We start from the raw sequence: 15,019 nt of genomic DNA on the forward strand, positions 1-15,019 counted from the left end.
TCGTTCAGCTTTATTACTCTCATTTGTGTTTCGCAGCTGTTGCAGATTATTTATATTTCTCTGCTTTTTGGCGCGCGTCTATAGATTTTGAACGCGTTTCAAAGTGAATGCGAGTGCACACGTGAAGAGATATGTAGAGAAGCGAAACACGTCTTCAAGCGGACTGCAGCAGATTAACCGCAGTGTTCAATCCTCTTATCTTCTTTTCACCTTCAGACCAAATGCGAATATGTGCCCTGAAACATTCCCTGAATAAAATTCCCTCTCCTATATGAAGTTTAGAACCATCACATCATTTAATAGCACTATCTGCCTGCACCTGATTTAAGGAAATAGAATAAAGAAGAACAGGTGTGGCTTACAATCACCAATGTAATAATAATAATATGCGTAAGTAGACACTTGACTGATTTCCACGGAAGTACTAAATTGCGAAAAACGCTTGAGCTATCATCAATGATGTCTAAGTAACGCTGGTTGTAGCTGAGTCACGTGCAATGGGCACTTTGGACCCAGTTTTGTAGCCCAGCCTTCCTGCTCAAAAATCTGAAATTCAGAGGCATAAAGCGATCACGTCATGAACTCTAGCAGCTGACTTTTTTCTTGGACCGTAAAAGAATTCAAAGAAAGTAGATGATACATCGCGTACTTGCCGTTCACAACAACTTTGAAATTTATGTGCTGACTGCAATAACCACGTGGTGACTTACCTTCACATTTTGGCAACTACCTTGCCAAAATGCTTAGCCATAGACTCCTATTTTGTGCGTCAGTCGTGTTTTCAAAGAATGATTGCTCGTTACGGGACATATCTTTGTAGAGTGTCCGCGATGTAGAACACGCGAAAGAAAATCAGTACTGAAACGCGAGATTGTGATAGACAACATTTAAATACAGGTTAGTCCAAAAATATTCAGACAAAATTCGAGGGGTTGCAGAGGGTGTCATGAACAACAAATCGGGGATAGGTACCTGTGTCCGAAATGTCATCCAACGACGCTATAGAGCTCCAAAATTATAGGCGCCCGCGCCTCCCATTAGGGCACACCTTCGGCAGCAAACTTAACTTTTTAATCTGACAGACAGTAGGCGCAACGTCACGCAACGTCTTTTGTTATTTCGTAATCGCGACTGATTGCCACCATGGATCTAGCACCAACATAGAAAGGTATTGTCTCTTATGAATTCGTTGCCCTGTTTCCTCAGTGGATGACGGCTTCGGATGTGGGTGTACACCCGCAGCTTAGTTTTGCCCTTTACGGCGTAAAACATGGGAGATTCTAGATGGTTCCAGGAGAAAATAAAAGTACAGATAGAAACCCGTGTCTAAATCCGTCATTCACTGAGGCAACAGAACATCATGCTCCAGTTTGCACCAGCTTCTCCACTGGCGATAGTGGCAATCAGTCGCAATCACTGAATAACAAACAACATTGCAAGAATTTCCGCCAACGGTCCGTCAGCGTATGAAGACACGTTTGCTGCCGAAAAGGTGGCCCAGCGGCAGGCGGTGGCATTTGTAACTTTGACACTTTGTGGCGTCGTTGGATGACGTTTCCGGACACGGGTTTCTATCTTCGATATGTTCCTCAAGATACGATCTACAGCTCCTCAAAGTTTGTGGTAACCTTTCTGGGGCACCCTGTATAACTGCACTTGTATCATTTCAAACCATAAAATTGCTGAAAACAGTAACGAAGACTCATGCAGTCTTGGCGTAAACGTATGTAGCAGCAACCTGGAGCACCTCTGTACAACTGGTTCTTGCACACATGGGGTGGTAAGGAACTTAAGGACTGTGAGTGGCGTTTGGGTCAGCTGAAGCAACCATAGAGACAAAAAACACAATGCTTGCATAAAATTGATGCTTGCCTCTGACAGTAATATATCACGAGCTAAAATTAGAGAGATCAGTGTTCATACCCTCAGTCATAACTTTCTGGTAATTAGATTTGTGTCACACAAATTAACTGAGGAGCAAAAGCCAACACAGATGGAAACTGCTGACATTTAATTAATCAATGTGACCGAGATCCACATCAAACCATTATAACGAGCGATTACACCTCGAGCTACCTGCTCAATCTTAAATACGGCGAACATCCATCACGCCCACAACTCACAGCAATCCACATAAAATATTGCTGGAGACGTGTTACCTCAGTCCTTTGATCGATTTCAAAAGAAGTTGACAACTTCCAGTGGCTTTGTTAATCTTGCCAAAAGTATATCGCGGTCTTTGGAGGTTCCTTTGATGATGAATAAATGAATTTCGTTTGTATTTTTCGTTTTCTTAAGCTTATTTATTAAAATTTTCAGAAACACCTTTATGTTCCATGCGTCAATTCGCTGACAGAATACTTCATATATATGAGATTTATTCATGTATTGCGTTTTCACTCATTTGTAAGTAGGTAAAAATACGACCGTCGCAAAGCCACTACTTTGCTCGTTGTATTGTACGCAAAGGTGTCTCTACTCGTTCTAAAACTCAGTGGACAGAGCGGAGCGAATTGTAAACCGGCAACTAGAAGTGAGCCGCTGATTCGTCTATTTTGTTGTGATTGTAGGTTTTAGAAACGCCTACTATTGCAATGTGACTGGCTTTTTAAAAGCATTTGCTGAGCTAGCTAAGTTGAATAATGTGTTTCCTTGTTGCCTACTAATGTCTATACAATAAATCTTTCCGTTTCCACAAAATAGCAATCCTAGTCGGAGGTGTTCAAAGAATAACTGGTGTCTTGCTTTTTTGGAAACATTTTATTTGTTCATCTACATCATTGTTATCCCCTTCAAAATAATTCCCATTAGGTTTTATACGATTATGCAAGCACTGTTTTCGTCCACGAAACACGTTTGACACCCGATCTTCCGAATAGCTTTTAGCTCTCTTAGCGATGCGTTTGTAATCTCATCTATTCTTCTATAGAGACAGTTCCTTACGATTTTCTTAATTTCTGGAAACAGAAAAATATCACATGGGACCATTTATGGGCCGCGCGGGATTAGCCTTTCGGTCTCAGGCGCTGCAGTTATGGACTGTGCGGCTGGTCCCGGTGGAGGTTCGAGTCCTCCCTCGGGCATGGGTGTGTGTGTGTGTGTTTGTCCTTAGGATAAATTAGTGTACTTAGTGTGTAAGTTTAGGGACTGATGACCTTAGCAGTTAAGCCCCATACGATTTCACACACATTTGATTTGAACCATTTATGGCAAATGTCTAGGACTGAGGCACCACTACATTATTGTTTCTAGTAAAAAATTCGCTAACAAGGATCAGTGTTTGAGCAGGTGCAATATCGGGGTGCTAAATTCATTATCTGTTTCGCCAAAAACCCCAGGGTTTTCTTCTGACTGATTCACGCAAACGGCATTTAGCTTGTAAGCAGCACTTCTTATTGATCGTTCGGCCATGTGGAACGAACTCGTGATGTACTTTGCCACTAATATTCAACAAAACTGTAAGCAGAACCATTACATTTGACAGATATTTTTTTCCGTTTTTGGCGATCCAGGATGCTTACACTGGTACAACTGAGCATTAGTTTCGACGTCATATCCGTAAAGTGAGGTTTCAACACCTATTATGGCACTTTTCAGTAGTTCTCTGCCGTTGTTGACAGATTATGTTGTCACACGTTTCGCACCCAACACACCCGAAAATGTTTCGTGGTATTATAAAACTAATATGTCTACATCTTCAGCGATTATGATTCGGTGATCGATATAATCTTTTTTTTTCTTTTTTTTTAAATATATGTGCTTTGGTGTCTAGCGAGCTCATGATATTCTGTGTCTTCTGGGACTTTTAAGAAACTCTATACCACTCGTTAACCCTTGTTGTGCTCATACCAGACTCACGAAAGGGACTTTTAAGAAACTCTATACCACTCGTTAACCCTTGTTGTGCTCATACCAGACTCACGAAAGGCCATATTTACCATTTATAAAACGTTGCTATACTTTATTTAGTTCTTATAGCAAAATTTTATACAAATTCTCTGACCTGTTTTATACTAAATACGTAATCTCCGATACTATCAAAACACATGTGACATAGTTCACAGCTGGCAGCAGACTATATATCCGATATGGCCAACGCTGAACGCGTTAAACGCAATGCAGGAACGAAAAAATCGCACGATTCAAACTAATACAGCATGCGAAACCACAAAGTTCCCTTTACGATTTGAGCACACCTCGTCCATTGATGGTTGTTTGATTTCTCAGAATATCAATAATAATAATAATAATAATAATATTGATAATAATAATAATAATACAAAAATAAAAATAAGAGTCATTAGTATTGGAGCTCTCAGTCGGTACTCGCTAGAAAATGATAATAACAACAAAGAGAGCCCATTTCTTGGTGTTCTGCAACTTTGTTTCAGTCACTCACTAACCTGGAAATCTACTTGTAATTTCTTTTTAAATGACACTAATTCTAGCTCCAAGCAATATCACAGGCCCAAATCCATCACTTCGGTGGATATACTTATCATATACTCGTTTATTGTATAGGTTTGCTGTTCCATGACTTTATATATATGTCTGTAATCTTTTAAGATTACAAACGGCAATTAAAATTTTAAATATTGTTGGTGTGATACTGATTTGTGCGTAAACTGTAAAATGAGACGGGTACTCTGTAAAACCTTGCTGCATCTTTGAATCGGTGATTGCCACCTACGCCCTAGGTAAAAATAACATAGCTCCATCTTGGAAACACATGAACATCTCTCTTTTGTTAGAGCGTCTGCTAATACTCGTCGACATCCGTAAAGCGTTTCGCCGCAGTTGTCCAAGTGCCACTGTCAAAAGTGCCTCACTACAGCTGCTTTTATTCCCATGGTGTTAGGCAATACGGAAGTGAGAATTACGAGAAGTCGAACATTTTCTGTATCCAGAAAGCCCCGTACAGGACCTGCAACATGCAGACGTGCATTATACTAGTGAAATGTAGGGTTTCACAGGGATCGAGTGAAGGGTAGAGCCACAGGTTGTAACACATCTGAAATATAAAATCCACTGTTCAAAGTGCCGTCAATGCGAACAAGAGGTGACCGAGATGTGTAACCAGTGGCACCCCATACCATCAAGCACCCCATACCATAAAGCTTGGTGATACACCAGTATGGCGATGACGAATACACGCTTCCTATGTGCGTTCACCGCAATGTCGCCAAACACGGATGCGACACTCATGATGCTGTAAACAGAACCTGGATTCATCCGAAAAAATGACGTTTTGCCATTCGTGCACCCAGGTTCGTCGTTGAGTGCACCATTGTGGGCGCTCCTGTCTGTGATGCAGCGTCAAGGGTAACCGCAGCCACGGTCTCCGAGCTGAAAGTCCATGCTGCTGCAAGCGTCGTCGAACTGTTCGTGCAGATGGTTGTTGTCTTGCAAACGTCCCCATCTGTTGACTCAGGGATCGAGACGTGGCTGTACGATTCGTTACAGCCATGCAGATAAGATGCCTGTCATCTCGACTGCTGGTGATAAGAGGCCGTTGGGATCCAGCACGGCGTTCCGTATTACCCTGCTGAACCCACCGATTCCATATTCTGCTAACAGTCATTGGATCTCGACCAACGCGAGCAGCAATGTCGCGATACGATAAACCGCAAACGCGCTAGACTACAATCCGACCTTTATCAAAGTCGTAAACGGGATGGTACACATTTCTCCTCCTTACACGAGGTATTAGAACAACGTTTCACCAGGCAGCGCCGGTCAACTTCTGTTTGTGTATGAGAAATCGGTTGAAAACTTTCCTGATGTCAGCACGTTGTAGGTGTCGCCACCGGCGCCAACCTCGTGTGAATACTTTGAAAAGCTAATCATTTGCATATCACAGCATCTTCTTCTTGTCGGTTAAATTTCCCGTCTGTAGCGCGTCATCTGCGTATTGTAGCAATTGTAATGGCCGGTAATGTAATTTGAAACAGATTTGTTTAGAGGCCAAGAACGTCTGTTACCAGAACCAACTTATGTTGCATAGAATTTAAGTTATAACGAACAAAGTAGTCCTCATCTAAAGATATCGATTGGGTTATATTGGTTGTATCAGATTTATAATTTACAAAATGACAGTGAGCTGTACAGAATTATTTCACAATCTGTTGCCATCCTCGTAGGTTATCGTCAGATGATAATTGTCGAAACAGCAAATAATGCAGTTGTGACAAAATAACTGTGGAATTCGTTGTCTTTATCATTTTTAAAAGTGCCGTCCGCCCAAATGGTAGAGTTCTCTCTGAGATTCCGTCCATTGTTATTTTCAGATTTCCCTTTCTTCAAGAAGGTTAATGGTTTTGAGGGCTCTTTAGACCTCGTGTCACCGTGTCCCACGTGGACTTCTACCTTGTAGTCTTTTGATCCATAGTATGACTGAACATTATGAACTATACACTACTCGTAAAAGTCTACAATAAGGAGATATTAAGCAGTGCCATAATCATGACGTTCGAATCTATGACGATTAAAATTGTCTAGCAAGTAAATCTGTCCATGAGTATAATAAATAGTACGCCAGATCCAGCTACGAACACTAATGCTTTATTCCACTTCATGTGATTGGTAGCTATCTGCAGGAAGCAATAGGAAACGTTAAGCAATTGAGAACAGTGAAAAAAAATTAATTAAATAATAAATAAATCGAACTAATTGTTGTATGACATGACATTAGAAAAGCATTTTCTAGTCCGTTTTACGTTTTCCGTGGCTTTCTTAAATCTCTTAAGGCAAACAGGAGGACGGTTACTTAGCAAACACACGGCCGATTTTCTTCCCCAATCCGAGTTTATGCTCCATCTCTTATTTCGTCGTCGACAGGATGTTAAGTCCTAATCTTCTTCCGTCCCACCAGCATCAGTAACAAAGATCAGAAACGCATGTACATGCGATGATCTCGACTAGAAGGTATCTGCTTCAATCCCCGTCAATGAAAGGAATTTTCACCGCTGTTATTTGGCTGTCAAGGGGAAGAGTAGTGGTGGTGTAAACTTCCTTGTCATCATACTTTTCGCCCATACCTTACGCCGATGTCCTGGATCAAATGCCATACCTTTCCACAGAGTCTCAAGAAGTGAGAGCACGTGACAGTATTGATGATCAACCGTACGTCGGTAGCCTCCTTGATGCTGTTCAGGAGCAGTAGGCCATTTGTCGGCACAGCGGTCTCTCATTACCGTACAACACAAACTTCACACCAGACTGTACACACTACCATTACGGTCACCTACACTCAGAACATACAGTAGTGTGCAAATTAATTGGAGCAAGATTGTACTTTACATGCAACTTTACTTTAGAAAAAAGCCTCTTCAATAGTCACCCATTCACCGATAGTGTTTAACACAGATTGACGTATCACTAACCCTTCAAGTACAACAACCTATGCAAGTGTGAACGCAGCTTAGTGGTTAGCTGACAGTAGCGACGAATCATCAGTATTTCGGTTACGAGCGGATTTCTTTTACTTTTAATTAATTATTGGCTTTCGGAACATGTCCATACGGCCATCTCAACACCGGTGATGTCGTACTCGAGTTAGTTTTGATAATTCAGACTATACATTAGTGTAAGTGGTACCCCAGTTAGAAATTACACCGATGTTCAGAAAAAACAACACCTTAAACGACTAGAGGTAGGACATTCGTTTTCATAGGACATTTACAATAGTTTGTTCTGCAGAAACAATTAGCATTGCAGTTACCTCTGTTCATCCTGCGTTCTGTTGCCTAGTAGGCACAGGGTACGCCATGGGCCCTGTTAACTTGTTCCATGTGCGATGGCATCGACGGGTATGGGGTGCGAATGGTGTCCTGTGGTATAGGCATCCAAGCTGCATTCACTTGGTTCCAAAGTTTATCTCTCATGATTGGAAATGACCCTCACCGCTGCACCCGTCGTTTCACCATATCACATAAGTTTTTGCAGGTTCGAATCATGCCTCGGACATGGATGTGTGTGATGTACGTAGGTTAGTTAGGGTTAAATAGTTGTGAGTTCTAGGGGACTGATGACCTCAGAAGTTAAGTCCCATAGTGCTCACAGCCATTTGAGCCATTTGAACCCATACATTTTCGACTGGCATCAAGTGTGGCGATCTTTCGAGCCCGGGCTGCCATTGTGTTCACGAAGAAGGCACATGTTCGTGCAGCAACATGTGGTCGTCAATCGACAATTATCTTGCTGAAAAGTGGCGCTTGGATGTTGTGTATAAAGGGTCGCAGGATGTCATTCTCCTAGGTCATACTTGTAATAGTGCCCTGAACACACACCACATGTGATTTTTGGCTGTACCCAACAGCACCCCACACCAACAGGCCTTGGGCTGGCTCTGTATGTTTTGTGTGAATGCAGTCACTAAGATGCCTCTCCCCCAGCCCGTGGTGAACCAAAATGTGGCCATCATTTCCAAGCAGACAAAACCTCGATTCGTCCGAAAACACCATCTGGTGCCATTCCTGTCTGCAGTGACATCATTCCGTCACACCATTGACATGTAGAATGTTTCTGCACATTCGTCAAAGGTAGGCGGAGAAGTGAATGACGCGCACATAACCCATGCTGTAATGAACTGCGACGGACTGTCACCCCTGATCCAGTATTGCGCCAGAGCCGAAGAGGACGCAGATCTGTCCTGAAATGCTATTCGGATGAGGTGTCGATCTTCTTGGGAAAGGGAGGGGGGAGGGGGGTGCGGGTGGGGGCGGGGTTGCGGGACGTGACTCATCTCGTCGTGTTCTATGGCCTTCTGTGAATCATCCTGCGCACACTCGTTGCACTGACGAAACACTTCGTCCCACATTAGCAGCAATTTCTCAGATGGATGTATCGCATCCTCTCGTGCCAATACTGTGTCCACTTTCAAACTCACTGATTTCACAGTGCGGTTCGCGCATACGTCTGTGAGGCGTCCTGCACATCTCTCAAGTGACTCTGTAGCAGGTAGGTAGGTGGTGCTGCACCGCGATGACCTTGGACCCGCGGGACCGACATGGTTCAAATGCGAATCGTTTTTGCAGAACATACTAATACAGCTGCCCTGCTTCTGTTCTCTTCTTAACATGAGTGTATATAGAATTAACAAAGGACTTATTCCGACATGATACAAATTATACATTCACGGTATACTGAAGCAAGTAAACAAGACGAAAGCGTAACACAGAACACATAGAAGTAGTACGCTATAAAAATCCTAAAGGTAACACAACAGCACTTGTTAAATCGCCGTTGTTACGTATTTGGGATATTCGCAATTTAGTCCATGATAATGACTATGTATCTAAATTAGCAATAAAATTTTTCTGTTGCATGTTCTACGAGCGCAGTTCAAAACATAAGTTACACAATTCGTCTCCCACCATCCCCCGTTTCCCACCCCTTTTGCTAAGACCATAGCGCCACAAGAGTGGCGCACTGTCAGAAGATACTACATATTCTGGTTTTCCTGCAGACACAGTTCTCCTGCGGTGCGGGTGACAAGTGTACCGCAGTGCTGTAGTGAAATGGCACGGCAACTGGAAACGCGTTTCTAAGCTGAAGTACGCGCGGCTATCCGGTTCTCGTGTGCCAAATGTCTAAATCGCACATAAGTTCACCGTGAAATTACGGCGGTATATGCAAGGTCTCCTCCAACCACCTTGAAACGGTGACAACAATTTGACCGAGGCCGCACAGAGTTGGGCTATGCTGATCGGCAAGGAATACATCGACATTGACCACAGCGGCAATGTCCAGGCAATAAGAAACTGATTCGCAACAATCGCAGATTTCCCGACGATGAGGACATTCATGCAGCGAATGGCTTAGTGATAAAGGAGCGGATTTCTCTCGTCGAGAATTTCAAAGATTGGTAAACTTTCCGACCGTTGTTTACAGAAACTTGGTGACCACGTTGAAAAATATTGTCATGTATCTCTGCGTCTTTGAAGTGTACTGCAACAGTTAATAAAAGTTACTTGGTGTGCCATAATAATCTGAAACTTACTGAGACGCCCTGATAGACCCGCAGGACAGGACAGGCAGTTTCATTTGTGGAAAGGGGCCAAAATAAGGGGCTGTCAGTTACACTCGTACATACAAATTTATAATTTGATCAAACATTAAAAGAGCCACATTTTTTTTTAATACGCAGCTTCAATCTTGGGTCTTGATTACCAGCTCAAATCCACTTTAATTTAAAAACAGTTGAAAGCCAATAACTTAAAACGCAAGCATAATCAGAAATTTAAAAGGCAAGCCTTATCTAACAACAGTTCTTTATTTAGGCTGAAAGCCAAAATAATCTGAGATTTTCAGACAAAACAATGTGAATTCAAAATCGGCTGATAGCCCAACACTTAAGGCTAAACAACACAACTTACAAAAAAAGAAACAAAGGCCTTACGTAAAACAGTTCTTAATTAATCAAAACACAACCAAAACAGAAATTTAAAAGACAAAGCCTTATCTTAAAACAGTTCCTTAGTTAGGCTGAAGGCCCAAAGAATCAGAGACTTCAAAAGCAAACAGGTTAAATTCAGATCGGCTGAAGCGCTAACACTTAAAACTACAAAACATTATTTTTTTAAATGCCAAAGGCCTTACGTGAAACAGTTCTTTAATTTAGGCTAAGGCCTTAAGACCGAAACAACTCAGACTCAAAAACGTCTGAAGGCCCAACACTTAAAATTCAACAACATTAAAACCTTTAAAATGCCAAAGGCCTTAAGTGAAAAATTTCTTTAAATTAGGCTGAAGGCCTAAAGAATCTTACGCCTTGAGGGCAAAACAACCTAGACAAATGGCTCTGAGCACTATGGGACTCAACTGCTGTGGTCTTTAGTCCCCTAGAACTTAGAACTACTTAAACCTAACTAACCTAAGGACATCACACACATCCATGCCCGAGGCAGGATTCGAACCTGCGACCGTAGCAGTCGCACGGTTCCGGACTGCGCGCCTAGAACCGCGAGACCACCGCGGCCGGCCAAAACAACCTAGAAGCCATAGAAGTTCAAAATAGTTCAAATGGCCCTGAGCACTATGGGTGTTGACATCTGAGCTCAGCAGTCGTCTAGAACTTAGAACTACTTAAACCTAACTAACTTAAGGACATCACACACATCCGTGCCCGAGGCAGGGTTCGAACCAGCGATTCAAGCGCCTAGAACCGCTCGGCCACTCCGGCCGGTGCCATACAAGTACAAACAACAAGAAAAGGCAGTACACCCAAGGGCGCTCAGATGTTCGAGGGTCGGCTTGGAATTCAAACACAAACGCTCGCTTAGGTGAGACAGACAGTCGGTCGAACCTTCACCATCCGACGACAACCCAACCGACCGACAGTCAACGGATGCACTGAAAAGATAACTTCCACTTCACCCGACCAGGGCACAACAGGGAGTTCAACGGAACAACGTAGAAGATATTGGCGCCCGCCACCAATCATACATGGAGCTGTCAAACTACACACCGTGCTAGACTGGACAGCAACAACACGATGAGGAGTCTACACTGCCTGACATTTACGTCAGTCGCCAGGGCAGCTAACCGGAACGTTAATGGCTACAAGACAGAAGATTCCTCTTTTGCACTTCAATTCAAATAACCAAATACAGTGAAACTCCACCGGAGGGTGGCTAGAATTTTACAGCTTGAAAACCACGTTGTTGTTCGCGGGAATATCCCAACAGCCTACAGCGAACTCAAAACGACACAATGTGAACAGTCTTGACTTGCTGGTACATTAAATCAAAACTCAGCTTTCGTGTTCAGGGTCGGTGAGTCACGGACCTCGTAGCAATGGAAGCAGCCACACACACTCCGACACCGCATAGAGACCGCCAGCGGCCCCGGCCAAACTACGTCTCGCGGAGAACTCCTACTGCTCTACGCTAACCGACCGACTGGTAACTATAAGCGCCAGGTCAAAGATAGTCCAAGGTGTGAATATCGATACATAGCGCTGCTGTTACCCATGGAAGGAGAGGATAACAGCATAATCGCGATAACCGTGGGACACTAAACAAAGAATCGCAACAAAGGTTTAATCAAGTGCAAAGCATGAGCCAACCATGGCTCACTTACTTTTTGAAGTTCCCTCGCGTCTATACGTGAAACAAGTTTTTTAATCAAATGAACTAAATGGTCCCAGAAACTTTTTCAAATCTCAAACGTCTAAGATCTATATATGTGGAATGAAGCCACGAATGAAAGTTTTTACCACGGCCAGGATTCGAACCCAAATCTCCTGCTCACTACGCAGATGCACTAACCGATACACCACTCTGGCACAATGGCTTTGTACAGCTGCACAGACTACCTTAGCACGCCTCCCTCCTCAATCCAAATTCCCGCTGACGCTTCAGCCTACTTCGTGTTTCTCTAAACTAATATTATTGCAGGGCCTCGCCATGTAGGCGAGGTAGTCGGTGAAGGGTGCCAGGGTGGCGTAGTGGTTAACGCATCTGCCTAGGGAGTAGGAGACCAGGGTTTGAATCCCGGCCTTGGGACAAATTTTCGTTCGTCGCTTCAGTCTGTACATGTGTCTTTTAAATGGTAGACGCAGGTACCGTCGCAAGTAGCGATCCGACAAGTGAATCTTTAGGTAGTGAGCCTTCGAGCCTAAACGTGGTAATTGGATGATTTATTATTGTTTGATGGAGGACAGATCTTGGAACTGGATAATCTACGCACTCTAAAAGTGCTCTGAGGCGTTCGAGAGACATCTGGGTGAACGTGTGTCGAAGATGGACTCAACATTCACTGTTAGTCCACAGTAGCGTTGCAAAGGCACAATAATAGATTGGATGAGCTTCAATTTACCAGTAGACAGCGTGAAAATATATTATTGACCTTTATGTTGATAGAGTAAAACATCTTCCTGCTTAGTTCCCATTAATATTTTCTGCTGTAGATTCACAGTATGCTTAAGCGTATGGCATTGTTGAATACAAGATTACTTGCGTTTTTGGGGCATCCTGCAATGCTAATATAAAGTAATGTAGACAGAAATCTACATGAAGTTTGTACTTTACATTACTAGGAAGAAAATGTTACTCATAGGCATTTCCCGCAAAAAAGGCGATTGTATTGAGTGTGGATGGTGATTGCTGCTGGATTACGTGGTAATAGTAAGCTGTAATAACAAACGAAATTTGAGCTGTGTTACTGCTCAAGTTACGTGCTAGAGAAAACAAAATTTGCAATTTAACCACAACTACTCAAAGGAGATAGGAAGCTAGGGATCTTTGCTGATGGACAAACTTGTGGTTGGTACATAATTTTTATTGCAGCTAAAGAACAATTTCATTATTACAGAATCAGAATAACAATATAAAAATAATCCTCCTAAGAAAATATGCAACTGAATTTAATTGTCTGTTCCTTTTTCTTTTCTTTTATTTTTTTAAAAAGTAAAGAGATAAAAATAGAATTAACAAAGATCAAGTCTTTAAATTTCGGACGCCTGTCCTTCACCAAACTTAGAAAAACTATGTGATTACATTATGAATTAATATAACAAACAGTATTTTAAAGATAATAATTAGATCTGATTGCAAAAGGATCACAGACAGTCACCACCATAAGCACGCTATCAAGTTCATTGCTTACGTAACCAAAGTTGATACAACACTAATCATTCACCTTGAGTTACTTCTGAAAAGATCTCGTCCGTCCCGGCGGACAGGCCGGATATTTAAATAAAGGATGGAAGCGCGGCTTATACACGTTGGTACTCGGAACAAACGAGTAGAAAGCAACCGCCAAGCAATTTCGAAGATGATAACGCTGCAAGCCAGGACAGAAAACACGTCGAACACAGACACGATCTCAGCCTGCCCGCCAAGGCGACAAACCCCATCTGCACCACATACAAGACTATTTCTGCAACAGCAAATAATTCAAACTGCAGACAAATTTAACTCGTGATTCAGCTTTGTCAGGACCATGCAAGGCTTACTAACGACGTGAATATCTGAAACATAACTGAAAACCAAACTGAGACATTTACCGAATAAAAGAACAATTAAAACTACACTGACATAACAAAAGCTAAGTCTAAAACCAAAACTGGGCGAAGAGCATACTAATTAACATACTACATCAAATAAACACTGCAAGGAACCTTTGAAACAAGCAGTAAAACTCTATTTCCCGAAATAATTAGACTCCGCTCCGCGGAAACATCACTTCGAACCCTTACTCTTCGTAAGTTGCGTATAACACTGTCTTATCCAAAACCATCCTTACCTGATCTCCGGTAGACACAACATGCCACCATAAGTTTCACAATTCTTAGCAGGTTAGCACCAGAATATGAATCATACGTAACTTCATGCTTCCAGTTACTCGATGAGGAGATGTCCAGCATAAGATGACGGACCCGCCACCGTTTCGTACTCAAACGCGTCGACCAATCAGCACCGTACACCCGGCGGCAAGGACGGCGAGCCCCAGGCACAGCTGTTCGAGACGAGGGCCTGCCTTGAAAACATGTTGCCTCGTTGAATGACGACCGGAGAAAGACCCCGGCCAGACGCCAACCCGGAAAATCAAAGACTGAACAGTCAGAGATACAAAACCAGACTAGTGTCGATATCAGCGACGCAAGTGGAGCATAACTAGTGCCAGTCGCCACGGCTCAAAATTCTTTGGCGTTACTTGAACGTTGTTGTTGTTGTGGTCTTCAGTCCTGAGACTGGTTTGATGCAGCTCTCCATGCTACTCTGTCCTGTGCAAGCTTCTTGATCTCCCAGTACCTACTGCAGCATACATCCTTCTGAATCTGCTTAGTGTATTCACCTCTTGGTCTCCGTCTACGATTTTTAGCCTCCAGAGTGCCCTCCAATACTAAACTGATGATCCCTTGATGCCTCAGAACATGTCTTACCAATCGATACCTTCTTCTAGTCAAGCTGTGCCAAAAACTCCTCTTCTCCCCAATTCTATTCAATACCTCCTCATTAGTTATGTGATCTACCCATCTAATCTTCAGCATTCTTATGTTGCACCTCATTTCGAA

The 15,019-nt window shown here is 42.8% G+C and overlaps 1 non-coding gene across 1 annotated transcript; it reads left to right on the forward strand.

Annotated features, from left to right (window-relative positions):
* The first annotated feature begins 12,434 nt into the window (after positions 1-12,434).
* Positions 12,435-12,508, forward strand: Trnap-agg (transfer RNA proline (anticodon AGG)). The gene has a single exon. It is a non-coding gene; the product is annotated as a tRNA-Pro (tRNA).
* Positions 12,509-15,019: the final 2,511 nt, after the last annotated feature.

This window comes from Schistocerca gregaria, chromosome 1 (genome assembly GCF_023897955.1).
Source record: "Schistocerca gregaria isolate iqSchGreg1 chromosome 1, iqSchGreg1.2, whole genome shotgun sequence".
Taxonomy (NCBI): Eukaryota; Metazoa; Arthropoda; class Insecta; order Orthoptera; family Acrididae; genus Schistocerca; species Schistocerca gregaria.